This window comes from Amblyraja radiata, chromosome 31 (assembly GCF_010909765.2).
Source record: "Amblyraja radiata isolate CabotCenter1 chromosome 31, sAmbRad1.1.pri, whole genome shotgun sequence".
NCBI classification, from domain to species: Eukaryota; Metazoa; Chordata; class Chondrichthyes; order Rajiformes; family Rajidae; genus Amblyraja; species Amblyraja radiata.
In genome coordinates this window covers 15,616,815-15,643,920 of record NC_045986.1, presented here as the reverse complement: position 1 = coordinate 15,643,920, position 27,106 = coordinate 15,616,815, and the positions used below count along the sequence as shown (strand labels likewise).

At 49.8% G+C, this 27,106-nt stretch overlaps 1 protein-coding gene across 10 annotated transcripts in view; it reads right to left on the bottom strand.

Annotated features, from left to right (window-relative positions):
• Positions 1 to 27,106, bottom strand: part of phc2 (polyhomeotic homolog 2) — a 154,599-nt gene that overhangs the window by 86,490 nt on the left and 41,003 nt on the right. The window contains exon 1 of one of the 10 annotated variants that reach the window (XM_033047876.1): positions 18,015 to 18,036. The exons of 8 other annotated variants lie outside the window; for them this stretch is intronic. The gene's annotated coding sequence lies outside the window, so the exon portion shown is untranslated. Of the gene's footprint in view, positions 1 to 5,151; positions 5,331 to 18,014; positions 18,037 to 27,106 lie in introns of those variants that run through there. One more of the 10 variants, XM_033047875.1, reaches the window with a different exon arrangement.

Below are 27,106 nucleotides of genomic sequence, written 5' to 3'. Positions count from 1 at the left end.
GCTCTGCTGTGTGGGCATGGGTGTACATGTGCCTGTGCATGTACAGTGTGTGTGTGTGTGTGTGTGTGTGTGCGTACATGTCTGCATATACACCACAAGCAGCTGTACAAGAACGTGCATTTGAGCCTGCTTCAGCTCCGCATGTGTATGTATCTTTGTGTATTTTCACCTGCATCTCAGCGAGCGCTGACGGTGACAAGAGCTACAACATTACCAGGCCCAGAGGAGCCAAACTGCTCCAGGTTCACTGGTGACGGCCAGCATGTGCCGCTGAGCATTGTAATCTACATGCAAGAATGCCGTGACCCTCGGGAGACAACCGCTGGTCCAGCAGAGCCCTGCAAAGGGACAGTCACCCCGATTTCTACTCCCTCCTACTCGCATTGTAGTACAAGCCATCCCCGGCTTACCATCGAGCTCTGCTTTCACAGACGTCCCAAAGTTGATTTGGTCGGAAAATACGCAAAATAACTCAATGCGCTACCTCCACGCCATCATAGTCAACGACATCAAACGCACGCAAGAGTGACAAGAAACAAGAATAACAATAGATGAAGATGGAAAGGGAAAATTAATTCTGCCGTTCCAAGCAATGTATGTATGTATGTATGTATGTATGTATGTATGTATGTATGTATGTATGCACAGCAGACTTTTCAATGTAATAATATTTTGGGAGCTCCTTCGTATGTCGGGGTGTCCCCAAGTCGGGTGTCTGTGACTCAGGGACGGTCTGCAAGCGAGAATCCAACGTGTAGGAAGGAACTGGAAGAGTCTGAAGAAGGGTCTCAACACGAAACATCACCCACGCTGCCTGGCCCGCGGAGTTAATCCAGCATTTTGTGTCCATCTTTAGCTAGAATCCAATGCCTGACTCTGCCTTAGTTGCCCGAACTATAATATGAGCAACAAAAGAGCCCAACATAAATGGCCATGGCTTCAGTTTACTCAGTGTGATCACAAACAGGTCTACATCTGGGATCTGTGCGGGGGGGGGGGGGGGGGGGGGGGGGGAGTTTCCCCACTCCAAATTTCCATGTGGAACGGTGGGCAAGGATCATGTTATAACCACAGCACGGCGAAGGCAGAACGTATGATCTACAAGCAGAGGCAGGCCATTCGACCCGTCTTTCTTGCGCTACCACTCAAACAGGCTCATTGACGATCTTCTACCTCAGAGGCATTTTCCTGCACTCACCCGAATCCCGCAACATCTGCCGCAAAGACTGCCCACTCACAGTCACTCTCGCTGGCTGGCTCCCTGGCCAACCGACTACGTAGGTAATGCTGCCTGACCTCGGGTGCTGTCTGGGTGGAGTTTGCACGTTCTCCCTGTGACCGCACGGGTGCCTCGGTTTCCCCCACGTCCCTAAGACGTGCAGGTTTGCAGGTTAATTGGCCTCTGTAAATTGTCCCTGGTGTGGAGGGAGAGGTGGAAAAAGTGGGCTAACGTAGAACCGTGAGGACATTTGATCGATGGTCCACATGGGCTCGGTGGGACAAACGGCCCATTGCCAATCTTTATGTTACAATTTAAAAAAAATAAAAAAATTGAAGTTTTCTTTAAATCTTGTGGGATTGTGCAGACTGGAACATCTCCAGGCTGGAAGAAGGCTGCCAAATTTACGGTGGTGTCTGTGCTTCAGAAGAGGGGAGTGAGTGCCTGGAGACTGCTTTCATCTCCTGTGGCGGCAGTGAAGCAATGTCTGTGATTTATATTGTGAAACGCCAGCCCAGTCTGCCTTGTAGTGTGTGTGTGTGTATGTGTGTGTGTGTGTGTGTGTGTGTCTGTATGTGTCGTATGCGCAGAGCGTGTGTGTGTGTGGAGCGGGTGTGTCTGTGTGTGTGCTCTTGTGTGCGTGTGTATGTCTGACTGTGTGTGTGTAGTATGTGTCTGTGTGTGTGGAGCATGTGTGGAGCGTGTGTGTGTGTGTCTGTGTGCGTGTCCGTGTGTGCGTGTCTGTCTGTGTGTCTGTATGCGTGTGTGGAGCATGTGTGTGTCTGTGTGTGTGTGTGTCTGTGTCTCTGTCTGTGTGCGTGGAGCATGTGTATGTCTGTGTGCGTGTGGAGCGTGTGTGTGCGAGCGTGTGTGTGTGTCTGTGTGTGCGTGAATGAGTGTGTGTGTCTGTGTGTGTCTGTGTGTGCGTGTCTGTGTCTGTGTGTGTGTGTGTGTCTGTGTGTGTGTGTATGTCTGTGTGTGCGTGAATGAGTGTGTGCGTGAATGAGTGTGTGTGTGTGTGTGTGTGTGTCTGTGTGTGTGAATGAGTGTGTGTGTCTGTGTGTGTGTGTGTGTGTGTGTGTGTGTGTGTGTGTGTGTGTGTGTGTGTGTGTGTGGAGCGTGTGTGTGTGGAGCGTGTGTGTGTGTGTGTGTGTGTGTGTGTGTGTGTGTGTGTGTGTGTGTGTGGAGCGTGTGTGTGTGTGTGTGGAGCGTGTGTGTGTGTGTGGAGCGTGTGTGTGTGTGTGTGTGTGTGTGTGTGTGGAGCGTGTGTGTGTGTGTGGGGAGCGTGAGTAGTTGCATGAAGTAGCTTCCTCTCCAGGGCGGTGTTGCCCAGGGTCTGTGTGCTCAGCAGATGCTGGTGTTTTGTCTGCTCTGTGGAGCTGGGGCCAAAGCCGAGCTTCATGTTTCCACAGACAGACCCTGTGCTGACAAAGTTTGTCCGCGCTAATGGGAAGCAAATGTGGGCCACCTTAAACTGCCAAAAAGGCCCCCCTCTTTCGATGCTGTCAAAACACTTGCCCGCTGCCGACGTACTTGTGCTTGTGGATTTAAGGTGACGCTTTGCAGAGTGGTTTGACTGCAGCGGGGACAGTGAAGTGGCAACGCCTCTCTCTCTCTCTCTCTCGCCTGTGGCGGCACAGTGGCGCAGCTGGTAGAGCTGCTGTCTCACAGCGCCAGCGACCTGGGTGAGATCCCAAACCCGGGTGCTGTCTGTGTGGAGTTTGTACATTCTTCCTGTGACCTCCTGGGCTTTTTATAGGTGCCTCGGTTTCCTCTCACATCACTGCTTTTTTTGTAGGTTAATTGGCCTCCGTAAATTTTCCCCAGTGTGTCGGGAGTGGATGCGAAAATAGGAATAACATGGAACTAATGTTAACGGGCGATTGATGGTCGGCATGGACTTGGTGGGCCGAAGGGCCTGCATCCATGGTGTATCTGTAATATCGTGCAATCAAAACTGGTGTGAATGGGTGATCAAAGGAGGAGCCGGCATACTTTGTAACGTGGTAAGCGCCATAGGTGGCCACTATTTGCATACCAGGTGTGCAAGCAAAGAATTTCATTGTGCCCCGTCACCTGTGACAATAAAGTGTTCCATCGATGATTAGCATGGACTCGGTGGGCCAAAGAACATGTCAACGTGCTGTATCGTTCAGCATCAGGCCAAGTGGTCAAGGGGGGAGTGATGGCAATCTCACTGCAGTCAAACCCCCTCCCTCTCAACGGCATCGATCTTAACCCAACAGTTGCTCACGTCCACTGCAGTCTGAGGAGTTGGTGGGGTGGGGTGGGGTTTGGGGGGGGGGGGAGGGAGGAGCTGGGGCCTTGCACATCTGGGGCATGTGCAGTTGTAGCTGGGTAGTGTGCAACGTTGCTTTGGTTACAGGAACTCTGGGCTCCGGCTCCATTCCCAGCTGATCCTCCGTTTTAAATGGCCACGACCCCCCCCCCCCCCCCAGGATACTGAGGAAATGCGGCATATCTCCAATGGCCCTTACAAACCTCTACAGATGCACCATAGAAAACATACTGTCAGGTTGCACTGCACCTTGGTTTAGGAACAGCTCTGTCCAGGGCCACAAGAAATTGCAGAGTTGTGGATGTTTTCCAGTCCATCGCACGGACCAGACGCCCCGCTACTGACTCCCAGCGATCATCTGTAAACGAACACTATCCTACACACTGGGGATAACTTACAATTTTACAGAAGCTCATTAACCTACAAACTTGTACATTGTTTAGTGCGGGAGGAAACCAGAGCACCCGGAGAAAACCCATGCGGTCACAGGGTGGTGAATCTGTGGAATTCTTTGCCAAAGAAGGCTGTGGAGGACCAGTTTGTGGATATTTTTCAAGGCAGATAGATTTTTGATTGGTACGGGTGTCAGAGGTTATGGGGAGAAGGCAGGAGAATGGGGCTTGGAGCGAGAGATAGATCAACCATGATTGCATGGAGGAGTAGACTTGATGGGCCGAATGGCCTAATTCTACTATCATTTATGACCTTTTGAATAAATGCATTGAGACAACAGCAAATGCATATCCAGGGAGGCAGTGGTGATTTTGCAAGGCAGATCAATTGAACTGCGTACCTGCTGAGCTTTGACCGCTTGTGATGAACGACTGCTATTCCAAAGCAGGCAGACGACATTACTGGCCTATTCACATCGCGAACACACAGGAGGATACACGGATACTATCAGGTCCACATTCAACAATGCACTTCAAGGCTCATTAGGATTTCTTTCAGTGAGCCCAGTTGATTACAGTGACCAGTGGGAACATCTGGTGGAACCAAGGCAGAGTTTCAAGAACGTCAGCATCAGATTTGCCAAAGGGTTTTCCAAGAGAGAATGCCGATCTATTAAATGATGGACATATGTCCACCTGGACACACATTGGAAATGGTCATATAGTCAAACAGCATTGAAACAGGCCCTTCAGCCCAGCTTGCCTACACCAGCCAACATGTCCCATCTACACTCGTTCCACCTGCCTGCGTTTGGCCCATATGCCTCTAAACCTATCCTATCCATGTACCTGTCTGTAGTCAGTAGCAGTCTGAAGAAGGGTTTCGGTCCGAACCGTTGCCTATTTCCTTCGCTCCCTAGATGCTGCTGCACCCGCTGAGTTTCTCCAGCATTTTTGTGTGCCTTCGATATTCCAGCATCTGCAGTTCCTTTTTAAACACTCTATCCATGTACCTGTCTGAATGTTTCTTAAACATTTCGATAGTACCTGCCTCAACTACCTCCTCCGGCAGCTCGTTCCATACACCCACCTCGCTTTGTGTACAAAAAAGTTACCACTCAAGTTCCTATTAAATCTTCCCCCCACACTTTAAACCTAGGTTCTCGATTCAGAGTCATACAGCATGGAAGCAGCCCAACTTGCCCACGCCGACCAACATGCCCCATCTAAACTTGTCCTACCTGCCTGCAATATCTGTCGTGGCAACATCCTTGTAAATCGTCTCTGCACCCTTTCCAGCTTGACAACATCTTGCCTATAACACGGTGACCAGCGTTTCCATGGTGTGACTCTATGGCTCATTTACCTAGTTCTGCTTCAGACCGCTGAACACAAACTCTCTTGAAGTACCTGATGTTAAACCACCAGATTGCAATGGGAGATGCAGAAATGTCACCACAGCAAGTAATTGGCGGAGTGACTGAGAGATGAATAATAGAGGGGATTCTCATGAAATATTGATGTCGGGAACGTCCAGTCAGACCGAACATCTCCCTGAGCAGTCAGTGGCCCGTCTCTCTAAACGGGCAGTATCCACCCATGAAATGCAACACTTTAAACAGACCAGGCTTTGACACACATCCTCTTCGCCTCCACTGAAACATTTATGTTTCCCTGGGGTTAAAATTTAATGCCTTTGATCCATAACATGCATGGCCGGGCAGCAAGGTGGGCACAGACCACTGAGCAGGTTAGAGTGGGGCTGGATACATGTACATGGTCAATGGAACTGGGGACGTGGTTACAGTATAGCTTACTTCAGCTTAGAGGTACAGCGAGGAAACGGGCCCTTCAGCCCACTGAGTCCGCACCAACCAGCGATCCCCGCACGTTAACACTACCAAGTTAATTATACTACAAACCTGAATGTCTTTGGACTGTGGTGGTTGAAACCAAAGACATTGGAGCAAACCCACGCAGTCACGGGGAGATCGTACAGACAGCACCCATAGTCGGGATTGAACCCGGGTCTGGCGTTATGAGCCTGCAAGGCAGCTACTCTACCGCTACTGCGCCATTGTGCCGCCCCATTGTAGCTGGGGATTTTCTTTGCCCGATCACAGTAGCTTCGACACAGAAACCAAGTGGTGAGATTCACGAAAAGACATCTAATGGGGCAGGTATAGACTCATACAGCATGGAAACAGGCTCTTCAGCCCAACTCATCCATGCTAACCAACATGCCCTATTTAAACCAGTGCAGGCATTTGCCCTGCCTGGCTCGTATCCCTCTAAACCGTTTCTACTAACACACTGTATCTGTCCAAATGATGTTTAAATGTTGTGACACATTTGTGTTACAGAACTATTTGCTCTGGCAGCTCGTTCCATAAAACCACCATCCTCTGTGTGAAAATATGTCACTTCAGTTTCTAGTAAATCTTTCTCCTCTCGCTTTAAAACTTCTGCCTTTAGTTCTTAATTCCCCTACCATGTGTAAAAGATTCTGTGCATTCACCTTATCTATCCCCTTCATGATTTTATACACCTCTGTAAGATTATCCCTCAGCATTCTGCACCGTAGAGAATAAAATCCTAGCTTGCTCAACCTCTTCCTATTGCTGAGCCCCTCGTGTTCTGGTAACATCCTCATAAATCTTCGTCTCTGTGCCTCATATGTTCATATTCACCCTGGCCGTGAAACTAGCCGTGCACACGTGTCTCTGAGTCTCAATACATGGAACATGGAGCAGTACAACATAGATACAGACCCCTCTGTGATTCCTCCTGCTTTACACCACAGTGGTATTATCATTGACTCCTCTAACTTCAAGTACCCCTTGCTTTCCCTCTCTCTCCATCCCCTCCCCAGTTCTCCCACCAGTCTTACAGTCTCCAACTACATTTTATCGCCCACTCCCGACATCAGGCTGAAGAAGGGTCTCGACCCGAAAAGTCTCCCATTCCTTCTTTCCAGAGATGCTGCCTGTCCCCGTTACTCCAGCATTTTGTGTCAATCTGCAGATACAGACCCTTCGGCCCACAATGTTTTACTAGGATGCTGCCAGGATTAGCGGGTTTCAGCTACAAGGAGAGGTTAGATAAGATTGTTTTTTCTGGAAGGTCAGAGGTTGAGGGGGTGACGATAGATATAGGTGTGCCTTTCATCTCCTGTGGCAGCAGTGAAGCAAGGTCGGTGATTAAAGTTTTTTTTAAACTATGATAGGCATAATAATAATAATAAAACTTTATTACGGACTCAAGGTCCAGACAAGGGGCATAGATAGGGTAGACAATCAGAACCTTTCCCCCCCAGGAAATGTCCGACACCAGAGGGCATAACTATAAGACGAGAGGGGGAAGTTTAAATGCAGTGGTGAGGGCCTGGAACGCATTGCCAGGGGTGATGGTGGAGCCAGATATGACAGGCGGTTAAGAGGCTTTTAGATGGGTACGTGGAAGTCCAAGGATATGGATCATGTACAGGCAGATGAGGTCAGTCTAACATGGCGCCATGTTCAGCGCAAGGTTGTGGGCCGAAGGGCCTGTAACGGTGCTGTACTGTTCTATGTTCTATTGTCTGTGCGAACACGATGTAAAACGAAGCGAGCCTCCGCCTACATGTGGCCCATATCGTGCGTCTATCGTATCTGCCTCCAGCACCAGCTCATTCCAGGCACCCGCCACTCTGTGTGTGAAAACAACGTGCCCACATGTCTTCAAACCGTGCGCCTCTCATCTTAAAATTATGCCCCCTAGTCTTTGACATTTCTACCCGGGAAAACAGTTCTGGCTGCCTACCCTATGTCCATGCCGCTCATAATCTTATAGTCTTCCATCAGGTCTCTTCTCAGCCTCCAACGTTCCAGGGAAAATAATCCAAGTTTATTAAATGCCTTTATTAAAGTCCACGAAGACAACATCCAGCACCCTGCCCTCATCGATCAACCTTTAACATCATAACTCTCCTCTGTGCAACATCACTGCAATAGAAACTATACAGTCAATCTGTACAGTGCAGGATCGCATGGAGAACAATCGGATTTTTGCCCTGAGAGCCCAGGTGCAGAATCCCAACCTGAAATGTTGACTCTCTGTTTCTCAGCACAGGTGCTGCCTGACCTGTTCAATTCCTGCCAAGGCTTGTTTTTGTTTTTGCTCCAGATTCCAGCCTCTTGCATCTCTGCTGATAGCCCAGACATTGCACTTCCAATTGTACATAGAAACATATAATAAATAGGTGCAGGAGGAGGCCATTCGGCCCTTCGAGCCAGCACCGCCATTCATTGTGATCAGGGCTGATCGTCCCCTATCAATAACCCGTGCCTGCCTTCTCCCCATATCCCTTGACTCCACTAGCCCCTAGAGCTCTATCTAACTCTCATTTAAATCCATCCAGTGATTTGGCCTCCACTGCCCTCTGTGGCAGGGAATTCCATAAATTCACAACTCTCTGGGTGAAAACTTTTTTTCTCACCTCAGTCTTAAATGACCTCCCCTTTATTCTAAGACTGTGGTCCCTGGTTCTGGACTCGCCCAACATTGGGAAAATGTTTCCTGCATCTAGCTTGTCCAGTCCTTTTATAATTTTATATGTTTCTATAAGAGCCCCCTCATCCTTCTAAACTCCAGTGAATACAAGCCTAGTCTTTTCAATCTTCCCTCATATGACAGTCCCGCCATCCCAGGGATCAATCTCGTGAACCTACGCTGCATAGTGAGGTGCACCCTTAGCTCTTACTGCAGGGTCAGGGCAGATGTGTGCTTAACTCGTTGAAGGAGGACATGGGAACTTCTGGGGTGGGGGAGGGGGGGCGACAAGGATTGTCCAGTCACAGCCCTCATCTCACGACTGCCATCAGGAAGGTACAGTAGCTTGAGCTTCGAGAGTCTGAGACGTGACCACCAGGTTCACGGGTGGCTCCTTCCCTGCAACCATCGGGCTCAGCAACTAACATCTTCTATGGACATTGCATTAGTCGCAATACAGACTTGGCTGTTGCACTATTGTGGTCCGGTTGCCGGCCATTACACATTATCAATTTGTTATTGATTACTGTATATTCACTGCATTAATGGGCCAGCAACGCTGCAGCAAGTGAGAATTTCACAGCTCCGTTCCCGGTACCTATGACAATTAAACCCTCGAGTCCCCAGCCCCACACCGAGACCTGGCCTGTCCACACTGCACACGTGCCAGCGTACAGGCACAGATATCGCCGACAAGAAGCTGGCGTGCGTGTTCAGGAAGCATCTGTTGAGGGCAAGCGAAAAACACCAGGTCTGATGGAACAACAGCTGTAGATCCATTTCCTTGTCTCCAACGATCAGAAATTCAGAGAACGCAGAAGCCACACCGGCACACAGAGCCCAGGCAACAGGATCCTGGGTCCGATAAGAATTCTCTCAGTGCCAGGAAGCTTATCTGATGACCGCAGAGAGAGAGAGAGAGAGAGAGAGAAGCAGCAGCGTTACCCAATAGACCTTGTGTGTTGCTATCAGCACCTGGCTGGCATTACTGGTGTCAGGCACCACCTGTGTAGAATGCCACCATAACTCGAGCTGACACAGTGTGGGGAAGCAGGGTGGGGGCAGGAGATTCACCAGATAAGGCTGAAAGGTTTCAGCTCCTTGGAGGGGATAGCAGAAAATGGGGATTTCTGTAGGCCAGCCACGGTGGTGGCAGAAGATTTAATAGCCGCGTTCAAACAACGTGGGATTGAGGAAGGACTCCAGTGGGAGCACCTCATGGTCTCGATTGATTGAACAAAAATGTACCTGAGTGGTGGAAGAGCATATTGGTCTGCTTGAGGTTATATCCTGACAGGGGCAGAGAAGCAGATTCAATTGTACTGGAGACAAAGTATAGGGTGAGTGCTTGGGAAACTCAGAGGGAAAGCTTCACTGTTAGGACCAATGTCCTTTGGATGAGTTAAGCCCCTGTCCCACTGTACAAGGTAATTCAAGAGTTCTCCCGAGTTCCCCCCCGATTCAAACTTGGTGAATGTCCGTAGCGGGTCCGTAGGAGTTCGTGGATGTCTCGTAGCGGCTCGTACGAGTAAAAAGTAACCATTTTTTTCATCACGAGTATTTTTTTATACTCGTGGACATTTTTTACATGGATGAAAAAATGTCACGGGTTTACCGGATTTCCCGAGTGCCTACCGTTAGCATTACGAGCCGCTACGGGACATCCACGAACTCCTATGGACATTCTCCAAGTTCGAATCAGGGGAAAACTCGGGAGAACTCTTGAATTACCTCGTACAGTGGGACAGGGGTTTACAAAGTCATACGGTACAGAGCCTTGGGAGATACAGGGTGGAAACAGACTCTTCGGCCCATTGAGTCCATGCTGACCAGTGATCACTCTGTACACTGAAATGTTTCTACACACTAGGGACAATTTACAAAAACCCATTAAGCTACAGTCCTGCACGTCTCTGGAGTGTGGGAGGAAACCGGAGCATGCAGAGAAAACCCACAGGGAGAACGTGCAAACTCCGCTCAGACAGCACCCGCAGTTGGGATCGAACTGGGATCTCTCGCGCTGTAAGGCAGCAACTCTACCGCTGCACCATTGTGCTGTCGTCAAACCCGAAAGACCCTACAGCTGAACTCATTCATGACATCCATGATGTCACATCCAAGCTAGCCCCATATCCAATAAATCTTCCCGTTCCGTGTACCTGTCCAAACGTCTTTTACATATTGTTATCGTACCTACCTCAACTACTTCCTCTGGAGCTCGTTCCACACACCCACCATCCACAGGTTGACCCATACACTTTAGAGATACAGTGTGGAAACACACCCTTGGGCTCACTAGGTCCGCACCAGCCAGTGATCATCCCGTACACTAGCACTATCCTACACACTAGGGACAATTCTTTTACCATTTACAGAAGCCAATTAACCCACAAACCTGTATACCTCTTTGGAGTGTGGGAGGAAACCAGAGCAACTGGAGAAAACCCACGTGGTCACATTGAGAACATGCAAACTCCACTCAGATAGCACCCACAGTCAGGATTGAATCCGGGTCTCTGGCGCTGCACGAAGTGGCTAACATCTCTCCAGTGCAATGACCATACTTCAAAAAAAGTCTCTCACTGGCAGTTAAGAGTGTTGCACAGCTTAATGTCCAGAGTGCTGCTGCAGAAATACAAGTCTTTCCTTCTCTGTGATCTGTCCCAATAGACTATGCACATCTACAATGGAGAGACACACAATGAACTGCAGATGCTGGTTTACAAAAAAAAGACGCAAAGAGCTGGAGTAACTCAGTGGGTCAGGCATAAGGGTCCCGTGCCAAATCAATGTTCTCCAGAAATGCTGCCTGAACCATGGATGACTTTGTCTTTTTTTCCCCCCACAAGAGGCCAGTCAGGGAGACCATGATGTTATTCTAATAAACAGCCTCTAGTTTCGAATAACGTTGTTAGTCTCTAATAATGTTATTCCAATAAACTTAGCAGATACTGGAATTGGAAATTTAAAAAAGGGAATGCTGGAAAAGTTCAGCAGGCCAGGCAGCATCTGTGGAGGAAGAGGTAGGTGGACTCCAAAAGCCAGATCTGTTGACACAAGGAACTGCAGATGCTGGAATTTTGAGGAAAGCACAAAGTGCCAGAGGAACTCAGCGGGTCAGGCAACATCTGTGGAAGGAATGGGGAATGGGCAGGTGACATTTTGGGTCGGGTCTCTTCTTCAGACTGATTGCTGGGGAGAGTGGGGTTGACCAATGATAAAGACAGGTCGGGGTGGAACAATGAATTCCACAGATTCGCCATCTACTGACTAAAGACATTTCTCCTCATCCCCATTCTAATGATGCATCCTTTTATTCTGAGGCAGTGCCCTCTGTCCTAGACTCTCCCACTATTGGAAACATCCTCTGCAATCCACTATTCGGACATTCATTATTCAATAGGCTTTAACAAGATCCCTCCTCATCCTGCTAAACATTTAAGGGGCAGCACAGTGGTAGAGTCACTGCCTTACAGACCCGGTTCAATCCTGACTACGGGTGCTGTCTATTCGGAGTTTGGACGTTCTCCCCGTGACCTGCGTGGGTTTTCTCCGGATTTCCTCCCATACTCTAAAGACGTGCTGGTTTGTAGGTTAATTGGCCTGGTAAAAATTGTCCCTTGTGTGCAGGATAGTTTGTGTATGGGGTGATCGCTGGTCGGCACAGACTCAGTGGGCTGAAGGGCCTGTTTCCGCGCTGTATTTCTAAACTGAACTAAAGCTAGGGTGTGGAGCGATATGGAATTAATGCAGATGGGTATGATCGTCGGCAGGCAATGGGCCGAAGGGCCTGTTTCTCTGCTGCACAGCTCTGTGGCATGTACGTACCTCTCCCCTACGCCCGGTCACTGGTCCAGGGGCCGATACAGGAGCCGGGTCCCCACACACCGACAGCCAGCTGTGCAGTGTCCAGTGACAATGCCGTTGCCAGGCGATGGCTAATTAAGCTCACTGCCTTCTCTGCAGCCCCAACTCCAAAGGAGCAGCAGTGTAACCTGGGCCTCTTCCTCTGCAGCTGTCATTAACCACACCTCAAAACAATTCAACCTCCCTCGTTCCCTCGCTCACCGATGCTAGCCTTCACTTCCCTGCGCAGTTGCAGGGTTAAGGCAGTGTAAAGGCAACAGGGGGCCATGAAAACATCAATTAGGGAGGGGGGGGAAAGACGTCGCCTGCTCAAAACAACAGGGGCATTTACATTGACCACCTCTGCAGAGGCAGAGAGCTGGTTATTTGAGCTGTCACACACTATGCGGTAAAAACGAGTTAATTGCATTGACCGACACCACAAAAGGACCTCTGTTCGCCTATGCGACGATGTGCGATCCGACACCTCGTCTGAGAAGAGCCAACGTTCACATCCAGCGGCGCCTGTAGCTAAAGCCTGATGGCGGTGGGCTGGGGAAGGACCACTGGTTAAAGGGTACCCCTCCTCCCCCCAAGGGTAACCCTCCCCCCCCCCCCCCCCCCCCCGCACCCTCGTGGATGTCCCCACCTCCAGCCTTCACTCTGCTGCGAGTCAAGTGCGTGGCCTCCATCTCCCTCTCGGGATGCGAGGGGCCATCCCTCAATGACAGATAGATTCCCTGCTTGAGTGTTGCATTTGCCAGCCTGCACCTGGTACGTTACAGGGCTCTTCCTCTGCAGTCCATTATCTACAGACTCCCTCTGCCAGGACTGAACTAAGAACTGAACTTCATTTGCGTAAGAATTAACTGTGTAAGTGCAGGTTTACATTGAAGATAGACACAAAATGCAGGAGTAACTCAGCGGGTCAGGCAGCATCCCTGGAGAAAAGGAACAGGTGACGCTTTGCGTCAAGACCCTTCTTCAGACTGGCAGTCAGGGGCGAGGGAAATTAGAGGTATGAAAAGGTACAGAATAATTCAGAGCCGGCATCGATGGACTCGGAGATGGTGGAGCCCATAATGGTCCATTGTAGGTAGAGGTGGTATCGAAGGGATACGAATAGTGAAACTAGCAAGACGACTAGGATAGGGAAGGGGTGGCGAGAGAGAGGGAATGCAAGGGTTACTTGAAATTAGATAAATCAATTTTCATACTGCTGGGTTGTAAGCTGCCCAAGTGAAATATTGGGTGCTGTTCCTCCAATCTGAGTGCGCGTGGCCTCTCTCTGACAGTGGAAGAGGCCCAAGACAGAAAGGTCAGTGTGGGAATGAGTAGGGAAGTTAAAGTGTTTGGCAACTGCGAAACATAGGCCACAGCAGACTGAACATAGGCATACTTCATTTGTCACCATCTTGCCCAACCATGAGAGCAATATTTCACAAATCTCATTGTCGATCTTCACTTTTTAAACACCGAGGGTTAAACAAATTACATGAAATTCCCAGGAATACAGGATTGTGTTCAGTTGAATCAGTTGCGATAGGATCTGCTTCCTTTTCCAACAGGCAACGCAACATCGTGTGTATGGCGTGTCAAGGCAGCTTGTGGCTTTGGCATTGGCTCCAACTCCCTGCCACTAATGTGCTCCATGCAGATGGCTCACAGCGGGCACCTTCAAACAGTTGCCACTGGCAGATGTCCTCCACACCCACTGGAGAACCTGCGTCCAAGGTCATGGTGTGAAACCGCGGCAGATCAAGCTGAAAACCTTCCACAGGCTGGTTCAAAATTCACAGCAGGTGAAAGCGAATGAGAGAGATCTACAGGAGTCAACACCTCAAATAGGCAGCCAATGTCATAGAACCACACCGCCCTGGCCACGCTCCCATCTTGCTACTACCGTCAGTAATAAAGTACAGGAGCCTGAGAACTGTCACCACCAAGTTTAAGACAGCTTCTTCCCAACGACTATCAGGCTCTTGAACACTGCACAACACTAACCTCAGCAACTATGATTTTCTATGGACTGTGTTGTTGGCTGCGCTACAGACCCTGATTTTTCACTATCATGGCCACATAATTTTATTAATTTATTTTTATTGTACAGACACTCCCCGACGCAAGTAATAGGCGATGCGCAAATTCGCACTCACGAGCAATTCTTTAAACCCACCACTTTATCTCTGAGTTGCGTCTCAGCCCACTCAGGCCCACTGAGTCCGCACCGACCAACAATCCCCGCACATTAACACACACTAGGGACACTTCACGCTTATACCAAGCCAATTAACCTACAAACCTGTACATCTTTAGAGTGTGGGATGAAACCGAAGATCTCGGAGAAAACCCACACAGGTCACGGGCAGAACGTACAAACTCTGTACAGACAGCACCTGTAGTTGGGATCGAACCGGGGTCTCTGGCACTGCAAGCGCTGTAAGCCTGCAACTCCACCGCTGCTCCACCCGTGTTGGTCCATGTGAGAACTAAACACTCTCGACCTTTGACGTGGGTTGCACTGAGCAAGCTGCAGGTTTTGCAAGTTCTGACTGTTGCCGAGAATGCTTTGCTCTGCACACTCCTTCGAGCCTGAAGAAGGGTCCCAACCCAAAACGTCACCTATACTTTTTTTCTCCAGAGATGCTGCCTGACCCACTGAGTTACTCCAGCACTTTGAGTCTACCTTTACATAAAGCCCAATTAACAAATGTCTTGCTTTTTTAATTTTTAAATCAGGGCTTGTGTCACTGTCTTAACAGCAACGTGTGGCGTGCATTGCAGGGCAGCCCTGCATTTCTATAGTGCCTCTACTTCAGGAAGTCCCAAGGTTATTGACAGTCAAGGAAGGGCAGTTGTGACTCCAATGCAGGAATCTCTACAGCAGGATTACAGCACTGCAAGCTGCAACTAATGTAGTGGAAGAAGTGGGGAAGAGAGGGGAAATGAGTGCAAGTTCAGGTGAGGAAGAGAGGGGGAGAAAAAGGGTGGGGGGGGGCTTTAGTAAGCTACCTAAAATTGGAGAATTCAATGTTAATACCGTTGGGTTGTAAGCATACTAGGCGAGTGCCTCCACTTTGCATGTGGCCTCACTCTGGAAATGGAGGAGACCCAGGACAGAAAGGTCAGTGTGGGAAACGGGAAGTGGAGTTAACATGATTAGTAACTGGGAAACCAGCTTTAGTTTAAAAGTACAGCGTGGAAACAGGCCCTTCGGCCCACCGAGTCCACGCAATCATCTTACACACGAGCACCAATCTACAGCAGCCAATTAACCTGCAAACCTGCACGACCTTGTGATGTGGAGGGAAACTGGAGTAAGCCCAATGTGGTCACTGGGAGAACGTACACATTCCATAGAGACAGCAGCCGTAATCAGGATCGATCCCGGGTCGCTGGCGCTGTAATTAAGCTGCTCCATGTTCCTCCCGGGCCATTCCCCGACTAACCCTCTCTCACCCGAAACCTGCTCAGCACCCACAGATGTACAATTACTGCACCACACAGCCATTTGTCCCATCATGCTGTGCTGACCCTTGGGCAGAGCTCGGCTCCACCTTCTCTTTCCCCACCCAGATAGCCTGTGGTTCCCCCTGAACACAGCAATAGGTCAGATCACAGTGAGATAACTGTGGAAAACGGGGAAATCCCAACGCAACACGGGAATCGGTTAGTGTTTCCTCCCCGGTGTTGTTAGTGGGCCATTTGACCAGGAGAGGTATCACAGAGGGGTTCACACCAGCTATCCTGTTACCAGTGGCATGACTCCCAGTCTGTACCCCGAGGGTCAGGTGTGAGTCGTGTAATTACCACCGCACCCCCTGTCGCACAGAGGTCAGAGGATCGTCCGCTCAAATAACGCCCAGTATCAAACTGAGATTGCCACTCACATGGGACGAGACCAGGCTGGTTTCCAGCAGGCAGTGAGTGCTTTGCTGCTAACCTCACTCACATCTTTACTAAAGATCAGCACAGCCCGGTTTGAAACTTTAACATGTGGAAAGCAAGCATCCTGGTTTCTACACTTCACACAACGCCATCTCACTCCGTAAAGATACAGGGAACGGTATTCCCCCCTCAGGGATGAATCCCACATGGGTAATGGAGTCACAGAGTCTTACAACATAGAAACAGGCCCTTCGGCCCAACTTGCCCATGCCGACCAACATGCCCCACCTACAGTAGTCCTACCTGTCCACTCTTGGCCCATAACCCTATAAACCTATCTTATCCAGGTACCTGTCAAAATATCCCTTAAGTGTTTTGCTGTATGACATTTAGTGCCTGTCTCAACTACCTCATCCGGCAGCTTGTTCCATACACCCACCACCTATTGTGTAAAAAAGTTACCCCTCAGGTTCCTATTAAGTCTCACTTTGAACCTATGTGCTCTTGTTCTCAATTTCCAAACTCTGGGCAATTGACTGTGCATTTACCGGATGTATTCTTCTCATGATCTGAAACAACCTCTATAAAATCACCCTTCATCCTCCTGCGCTGCAAGGAATAGTCCCACCCTTCAGCTCAGGCCCTCGAGTCCCGGCAACATCCTCGTAAACCTTCTCCGCACCCTTTCCAGCCTGACAACATCTTTCCTATAACAGGGCAACCAAAACCGAACACAATACTGTAAATGTGGCCTCACCAATGCCTTGTACATCTGTAGCATGACTTCCCAATTTCTATGTGTAGGAAGGAACAGCAGATGCTGGTTTAAACCAAAGGTGGAGGCAAAAAGCTGGAGTAACTCAGCGAGACAGGCAGCATCTCTGGAGAGAAGGAGAAGGACCCATTCCTATTCTCCAGAGATGCTGCCTGTCCCGCTGAGTTACTCCAGCTTCTTGTGTCCATCTTGCAATTTTTATAGATGGTGCAACATCTGGCCCAGTCGACACGCAGGAGCTCCGTGCACAACTGGACAAGGTGCTGTGTGGCTCTGGAGATGACCAGGTGATCCAGAGGCCAGGGCAGCAGAAACTCAACACTGTGGATGACAGACATAACACCATGGTGATATTCGACTGTCGACTAATCAAGCCACTTGGTATTTCCTTCAAAGATAGGCACAGAATGCTGGAGAAACATCTGGAGGACAGGCAGCATCACGGAAGAGAAAGAATGGGTGACGTTTCTCGTCAATAGAAGGGTCTCGACCAGAAACGTCGCCCATTCCTTCTCTCCAGGGATGCTGCCTGTCCCGCTGAGTTACTCCAGCGTTTTGTGTCTATCTTAAATGAGTGCAAGTTATGACACGGAGGTTTTTAAACACATCGACGTTCTCCGGAGATGTTGCCTGAGCTACACCAGCGCTTTGTGCCTTCTCTTGCTCTCTTTTTCTCCCTTTCAAAAAGGCCCCGTCTCCCTCGTCGCCTTCCCCAGCCAAGCTGAGTGGAGAGGCAGAGAGAGAGAGCGCAGACTGCCCCGGCATGGAGCTCACCTGCACTCGCCTCGGACAAGTCCCACACCAGCGACACCGACAGGTGAGAGAGAGGCTCAGTACTGACCAGGGTAGACAGGCAGTCTCCCCTCTCCCATGTCTGAAGAAGGGTCTCGACCCGAAACGTCGCCCATTCCTTCTCTCCAGAGATGCTGCCTGTTCCGCTGAGTTACTCCAGCTTTTTGTGTCTGTCTCGCCTTGTAACCTCCACTGAAGTTGAAGGTGCAGCCTCTGTCTATCCCACATCTTCACATCTGCTTTCCACATCTGTTTGCCCCCTCCCAAACTCACCGTGTCCCGGGGCTGCAGCGAGGAGCCGCCGCGCCTCCCCGTCCCGGAGCAAGTGGCCGCTGGCATCGCCCTGGCGGCTGCGGTCAGCTCACACACACACAGTGTGTTCCGGGCTGCGCTCAATGAAACCCTCAACAAACCGTGCAGGAGGCACAAAAGGCGCAGGGAGAGAAGGAGAGAGAGAGGGAGAGGGAGAGGGGGTTGTGGAAAGGACAAGCCGTCTGCGACCTAGCCCTTGGTCATCCATTCACACACAAGCCCCATCGTCTCTTTCATTAACCCTTTGGTTGGCGAGAACGACCCGGCCAAAAGCCACAGCCCGCCCCCTTCTTGCAGAAAAGAGTCTGAAACACAGAAATTAGGTGCAGCAGTAGGCCATTCGGCCCTTCGAGGCAGCACCGCCATTCAATATGATCATGCCTGATCATCCAGATCCCTTGATTCCGTTAGCCCTGACCCTGAGAGCCGAGAGAGTTCGGAGAAGGGTCTCGACCCGAAACGTCACCCATTCCATCCTCTGCAGAGATGCTGCCTGCCCCGCAGCGTTACTCCAGCAATTTGTGTCTATCTTCGATGCAAACCAGCATCTGCAGTTCTTTCCTAACCCCCCATCCCCCCCTCTCCCCCTCTCTTTACAAAAAAAAGCCCAGCGCACTTACAACGAGCTGCCAGCTCCTGCGGCCATCCCCGCAAACACCACCCGACAGACCATCAATTATTTCACAGCGATCGGGAACATGCTAATCAGACATAATTGCATCGCATCCTCGCCCTTTACTCCCCCCCCCCCCAAACCCAGGAACACAAAGACTCATAAATGTACAGCAATCGGGCCACTTGGACAATCCAAGCACCGAGGTACACTCACCTGGTCAGCCAGTGTCTTGCTTCACACCCCCCTCCCCGCCCCCCACCACCTCTCTTGTAAGAGAGAAAGCACCTAGACCAGAAAACACACCCCCTTCAAACACACACACACGCACGCACACACACACACACACTGTCTCTCGCTCACACACAAAAAACTGTATTATGCAAAAAAAGAAAATCAGGTCAATCCCATTATTACCAAAGCCAAATAAACAGCGAGTCTCGCGTTTCGCCACAACCTTCATTAAAGTGAAATTATCAATTTTCCAGCTGCTTTCAGCCAGAGAGCAACGTTGGGGGTTAATGCAGTGTTAAAAACAAAAAAAGGGGAGGGGGAGGGAGGAGGGGAAGGGAAGGGGGGGAAGGGGGGGGGGGGAGAGAGAGAGGGCTGTGGAAGACTGCTCCATGGGTGATAAACGCAGCAGAAAAACGGAACAAAACAGATTGCCTCATGTGTTGCTGCCTTCTTTTAAAAATCAAAAACAGATTTAGCTCAAATCCAATCAGTTGCCGATTGCAGGTTAAAAAAAAAATGTATTCACACTTCATTTCCCAATTTAGGCACAAGAAATTAATAAACTGAATACATTTCCAGCAGAAATGGTAATTTTGTCAATCGGGACTGAAAGGGTTCCAGTTCACCCAAGGGTGCAAATGATCCAGGGATGAATCCAGTGTAGGAAGGAACTGCAGATGCTGGTTTACACCTAAGATAGACACAAAATGCTGGAGTAACTCAGTGGGTCAGGCAGCATCTCTGGAGAAAAGGAATAGGTGATGTTTCGAGTTGAGACCCTCCCTCAGACTATATTTTAGTTTTAATATTTGAAATACAGTATGGAAACAGGCCATTCGGCCCACCGAGCCCAAGATGCCCATTGATCACCAGTTTACAATAGTTCCATGTTATTCCCCATTCTCATTCACTTCCTACAAACTAGGGACTGACTATTTATAGTGGCCAATTGACCTTCAAACCTGCACGTCTTTGGGATGCGAGAGGAAACTGGAGCACCCAGAGGAACCCCGTGCAGTCACAAGGAGAACATGCAAACTCCACACAGAGAGCACCCGAGGTGAGGATCGAACCCAAGTCTCTGGTGCTGTGAGGCAGTGACTCTACCAGCTGTGCCACCACAATGTTTTCCCAACCTTTACTCTAAAGATATACTTTATTCAGAAATGTACGGTGAACACAATCAGGACCCCTCCTTCGAGTCAGAGTCAGAGTCAGCTGTAGGACACAGAAACAGGCCCTTCGGCCCACCTCATCCATGCTGACCTACTTGACATTCTGGGTGCCACATTTAGTCCATATCCCTCCAAATCGGGGAGCACAGTGGCGCAGCGGTTGAGTTGCCGCCGTACAGCGCCAGAGACCTGGGTTCGATCCCAACTACGGGTGCTGTCTGTACGGAGTTTGCACGTTCTCCCCTTGACCGTGTGGGTCACGGGGAGAAGGCGGAAGAGGGATTTGCTGACACCAAGCTGTGGCGAAGGCGTGGAGGGTCCACCTTGGTTCCCACTCCCTCTGCAGCCCACTGCACTGTGCTGGGCAACATGGGGCAGGGAGGGGGGGGGGAGCAGTGTTGGGGCGAACAGCTCTCCTGGGCCAGCCGTCACTAGATCAGGGCAGAACCAAAGTCTGACTGACTCCAAGAGAGATAGATGTGGGGTGGTGGAGAAGCCATGCACTGTAACCCAATCCCCCAGTGACCAACATCATTATTAAAGATAAGCCAATTACGTTCAGTAAACTGATCTTGCTACAAAGTTCCTGCCTCTCGCACCAACCTTCAGTGGGACCGATGATTATAGGTTCTCGTTACAGCTGCGCGTGCTGCTAAGATCAAACATAACATCAACACACAGCTACGGAAGAGATTGAAGGTCTTTGGCAGGTCTGCCGCTGCCCTTTCAAGTCTGACCTGGTGTGGCATTCAAGCCTCGTAGCGCTAATGAAGGGGAAGGGGTGGTTGGGTCAGGATCTGGACATTCATCAAGTGGACAGTTGAGTTCCAGCCTTTTCGGTCTAGTTTAATTCAGTTGATCATCACATGCACCGAGGTACAGCAAAAAGCTTTTGTTGCGTGCTATCCTGTTAGCGGAAAGACGATGCACGATTACAGTCGTGCCGTCCACAGTGTACAGATACGGCTCAGCGGCAGATTCATGGCCTTACAGCGCCAGGGACCCGGGTTCGAACCTAACAACAGGTGCTGTCTGTACGGAGTTTGTCCATAATCCTCGTGGGTTTTCTCCTGGTGCTCCGGTTTCCTCCCACACTCCAAAGATGTACGGGTTTCTGGGTTAATTAGTATTCGGTATAATTGTAATACCGTATATAGTCCCTCCGCTCACTGGTTAGCAGGCAACAAAAGCTTCTCACTGAACCTCAGTACACGTGAGAACAAACTAAACTAAATAAAAAAGAATAAACTAACTAATCGTGGGTGATCAGGAAGTTGGAATTGGGGAAGTACAGAGATCCGAGAGAAATACGGGTGCTGTCTGTACGGAGTTCTCCACGTGATCTATGTGGGTTCTCTCCGGGTGCTCTGATTTCTTCCCACACTCCAAAGACATACAGGTTTGTAGGCTAATTTAGTTTTAGTTTTATCGATACAGTGCGGAAATAGGCCCTTCGGCACCGACCAGCGATCCCTGTACATTAACACTATCCTACACACACGCGGACAATTTACATTTATCCCAGACCAATTAACCTACAAACCTGAAGGTACACAAAATTGCTGGGGAAACTCAGCGGGTGCAGCAGCATCTATGGAGCGAAGGAAATAGGCGACGTTTCGGTCCGAAACCCAAAGGGTTTCGGCCCGAAACGTCGCCTATTTCTTTCGCTCCATAGATGCTGCTGCACCCGCTGAGTTTTCCCAGCAATTCTGTGTACCTTCGATATTCCAGCATCTGCAGTTCCCTTTTGAACACAACCTACAAACCTGAATGTCTTTGGAGTGTGGGAGGAAACCAAAGATCTGGGAGAAAACCCACGCAGGTCACGGGGAGAACGTACAAACTCCGCACAGACAGCACTCGCAGTAAGGATCGAACTCAGGTGTCTGGCGCTGTAAGGCAGCAACTCTACTGCTGCGCCACCATGCAGAGAAGTTGGTAAAATTGTAAATTGTTCCTGGTGTGTGTAGGGCAGTGTAGTGTGCGGGGCTCGTTGGTCGGCACGGACTCAGTGGGCCGAAGAGCCTGTATCCGTGCTGTATCTCTAAACTTACTGGCTGCATTTTAACAGCCCCATCAAAGCAATAATACCGAGATAAATATATACTAGTCAGTAATACAATAAATGTATAATCAGTAAATCGGGTAGCACAGAGGCAGAGTTGCTGCCATACAGTGTCAGATACTAGAGTTCGATCCTGACTACGGGTACTGTCTGCATGGAGTTTGCATGTTCACTCTGTATCCCCAAGGGTTTTCTCCGGGTGCTCTGGTTCCCCCCCACACTCCAAAAGACGTGCAGGCTTGCAGGTTACTTGGCTTCTGTAAATTGTCCAGAGTGTAGAATAGAACTAGCCTATGGGCGATGGTGGGCAGCATGGACTCGGTGGACCGAAGGGCCTGCTTCCACACCATATCTCTAAACCTAAACTAATATTCAGTAACCAGACCATATGATCTACGTGCAACCAACATCAAGTCCTTAGTACATCACAGTTGCTGAGGTAGTGGTCAGTGTTGCGTAGTGTTTAAGAGCCTGATGGTTACTGGGAAGAAACTGTTCTTGAACCTGGAGGTCATGGTTCGCGGACTCCTGTCTGGTCTCTTCTTCCTGAAGGTAGTAGCATGTTGAGAGCATGGCCAGAGTGGTGTGGGTCTTAGATGCGACTTTGTGAAGTAGTTCCCATGTGTATGTCGAAAGCCAACCGTGAATGGCTACAACTCAGTTACTTTAGAGATACAGCGTGCAAATAGGGCCCTTCGGCCCACGCCGACCAGCGATCACCTTGTACACTAGCACTACCCGACACACTAGGGACAAATAAAATTGTACAGAAGCCAATTAACCTACAAACCCGCACGTCTTTGGAGTGTGGGAGGAAACCGGAGCACCTGGAGAAAACCCACGCAGGTCACGGGGAGAATGTCCAAATTCCGTACAGACCAGCACATCGAAACCCAGGTCTCTGGCGCCGTGAGACAGCAATTCTACCGCTGCACTACCATGCCGCCCATCGTGAGGCTTGGCAGTGCCCTGAATGTCCAGTGTGACGCGAGCCAGCCAGGCCGAACGTCTGACGTCTCCGCAGGGATGACTGAAATCCCACCGCCACAGACAGGGGAGACAAGTGACGCCCCGTCATCTGGCCCAGTAACAGCAGCGCTCACTCACGCCGGCCCCTTTGACAGTGTTAATGTGATTCCTAATGTAAAACCACGCCAGGTTTCCAGCGCGCTGGCAGAGTCGCCCTGGGAAACGGCAGCAAACGGGCATCAGACCCCAGGCCGCTAGTCCCTTTGTGCACAAGTTTGTTGGGAAGGTCACTGAAGAATCTTTGTCGGCGGGAATGCTTTAGTCACGGGGATGCACAGTGCAGCCCAGCTGTGAACAGCCACCTCTCCCCAGACGACACTCACAGCCCGCACAATGGATGTGGCTCGCATCAATAGACTTGCCCTGGGTGCAGATGTAGCGCTGGCACCGAGAACAGGACTTACAAGCACGGGAGATACGTCCCCTTACAAACACGGGACCAGCCCACGGATACACAGCACTTAGTAGGGATGATCTTGGATGCTGACAGCGGCCACAATGAGCCTGTGGTCAGTGAAGTCATGGGAGCAATTCTAGTCAGCGACTGTCACCATGGCAACGGTTATTCAGTGAAGATATTTGCGTTGTTGTCATCCCTGTGTATACGATCAGGAGGATCGCTGGTCGGCACAGACTCGCTGGGCCGAATGGCCTGTTTCCTTTCTGTATCACTAAAGTCTAAAGATTAAAGGGTGTATAAGTATAGGTGTATAATTATCATGAGAGGAATAGATCGGGTAAACGCACCAAGTCTTTTACCCAGAGTAGCGGGATCAAGAACCAGAGGACACAGGTTTAAGGTGAGGGGAGAAAGATTTAATAGGAACCCGAGGGCCAATTTCATTTCCCCCCACAAAGGCTTGTGGGTGTAATGTACAAGCTGCCGGAGGGAGGTATTTGAGGCAAGTACTATCAGAAAAAAAGAGAAAGATTTGGACAGATGCATCGATAGGATAGGTTTGGAAGGATATGGGCCAAACGCAGGGAGGTGGGACTAGTGTGGATGGGGCATGTTGGTCGGTGTGAGCAAGTTGGGTCAAATGATGGTGTATGATGTTTCTCCCACGTCCTGGCCTGACAGGGGTTGACAGGCTGCCCTCAGGGTTTGGTCCTGACCTCAGATGCTGCCTCTGTGGAGTTTGCAAGTTCTCCCTGTGACCGCACGGGTGCTCCGGTTTCACCCCACATCCCAGAGAAGCACGGGTTTGTAGGTTAATCGACCTCTATAAATTGCCCGTTGCATAAGGAATGGATGAGAAAGTGGGGCACTGACCTCCCCACCATCGATGGGGTCTGCAGGAGTCACTGTCTCAAAAAACAGCAGCCAGCATCGTCAGAGACCCGCACCACCCTGGCCACAAACTTCATTCTATTTCTGCCATCGGGAAGAAAGTACAGGATCCCGAAAACTGTGATCAGGAGAGCTTCTTCCCTTCAACTATCAGGCTATTAAACATTACAAACAGGCTCCAAAGTACACCATTATTGATATATATACACGCATAGTAAGAATTTCTGTTCTATTTAGGGACATACAGATAGACAAAAAAACTCTTTTAACTCAACTTTCTTGAACTGGTGATTGATGGCCAGCATGGATTTGGCGGGCTGAAGGGCCTGATTCCTTGCAGCATCTTTAAGCGTTAAGTAAACTAAGCTCATTTCCCACCTGGCTCGCTGTCAAAAGTAGGAATAAGACTATAATGCTGTAATACTATATTCTACATTCTGGTATTTTTCTTTATACACTACCCATTGTACTTGGCAAAGCACACATCAGTTTATCCACTGCTTCTCGCTACACCTGACAATACTAAACCAATACCAGGAGTGTCACGGTGGTGGCAGTACCATCACGTCGTGCAGCAGCAAGCCGATCGTGGCACGGCACGACCGGTGTGGTGGGTTGGCACGATGGGTAGAGCCAGGGAGGTTCTGGTGGCTACAAGGAGCAGTCACTAGGTCAAAAGTTTTAGATTATTGTCACGTTGTACCAAGATACAGTGAAAAGCGTTTGTTGCGTGCTAACCAGTCTGCGGAAAGACAATACATTGGAGCCATCCAGTGTTCAGATACATGACAAGAGGGAATAACATTTAGTGCAAGATAAAGTCCAGCAAAGTCCAATGAAAGATATTCCAAGGGTCTCCAATGACCCAACGTGCTTCAGAGGCATGGAACAGCTACATCTCCCTCGGTAGCAGGAAGGTCAGTGTCGGCTTGACCGAAGATCGGCCAGTTGTGTGCCAATTACACCTCCATTAATTGTCGGGTCTGTTTCAGGTCCCCCAGCGTGTGTTTACCAGGATCCTCACAGTTAACTACAAACTCACTTGACCACAAATGTCAGCGCTGGACCACCGACAGTCACATTGCCTTTGGGAAACTAAAGACAGGGAGCCAAAGACGGGTCCCAACTTGAAACGTAACACATCCACCTTCTCCATAGACGCTGCCTGACCCGCTGAGTTACTCCAGCGCTTTGTGTCCTTTCAGGGAACCTCCAAGTTTCTGCGGACATCTGGAGACAACAAGTGTTGGATGGGATTACAAGCCCTGCCACTTACTCCCAGCGCCGGCATCCCTGTGAAGCCCCATTCACCGAGGCAGCAGTGTGCTCGGCTCCCTTCCCAGCACCCAGGGGCTCCTGACCAGGTCTTTGTTCCTACACGCCGTTCCTGAAGTCACTCCCCCTCGTTTCAGGACATGGGTGATAGTCACAACTACTTTAGCCAAGCCCTTCCCTTCCTGTCGACAGGGTAACTGACAGATGAGGCTCCAATTCCTGCAGCTTGCCGCCGGCACGTAAACTGACAACACCTTGAGATCGGATTATGCAAAATTAATCAACGGAGACGTGGTTCAGAACAACAGTCCAACGGCAAAAAGTAAACATTAAAAACGTCCCGCTAATAACAGTCAAATAGAGCGGTGGAACCCAAAACATCAACACAGAACAACTACTGGGCAAACTGATGTGGCAACATCTTGACAAGCTCCCAGGACCCAAATCCTGATGCTGTTTCTCAACCCAGAATGTTGACCTTCCCCCTGCCTCCACAGATGCTGTCTGACTTCCCGAGTTCTTCCTGCAGTTAGTTTCATGTCTGTGGCTCCAATGGCCGGTATCAGTGGGTCTTAAGAATGTGGCATTCGTTGTAATCTATTCCTGGATTCGAGCAAGATCCCAGAGGATTAGAAAATGGCAGACATGAGGAACTGCAGGTGCTGGAATCTTGAACAAAACACAAAGTGCTGGAGGAACTTAGTGGGCCAGGCAGCATCTGTGGAGGGAATGGATCGACGGCGTTTCGATTCAGGACTCTTCTTCAGATTGCCCCAAAACATTGTCTGGCCACAGATGCTGCCTCAACCTCATTAGAAAACAGCAAATGTATCAACACCGTTCAAGAAATGAGAAAGGAGAGCGATGGACCCTATTGGCTGGGTTAGTCCGACATAGTCTTTGGAAAATGTAATTATCTCCAGGATATTTGGAAAATCATAAAAGACTAAGAGAATCAGCATGGATTTACAAGAGGATAAATACATTGAAGAGAGTTGTGGATGTAGTCCAGTCCTTCACACAGACCAGACTCCCCACCATCAACCACATCTATGCTTAACCCAGAGAGGCACAAAGTGCTGGAAATCACTCAGGAGGTCAGGCAGCATCTCTGGAGGACATGGGTAGATGATGGTTCGGGTCTACACTTTTCCACACATTACGCAGCCTCGGGAAAGCAGCCAAAGACCATTTTCATTCCAGTCATTCCCCCCCCCTCCTGTCGGGCAGAAGATACAACAGCTTGAAAGCACGCAACACCAGACTGAGAAACACCTTCTTCACCGCTGTTATCAGATTAATGAACTGTCCCCCTCCCATGGGGTGTAGCCCCAATCTGCCAACCTACCCAGGTCTGAAGAAGGGTCT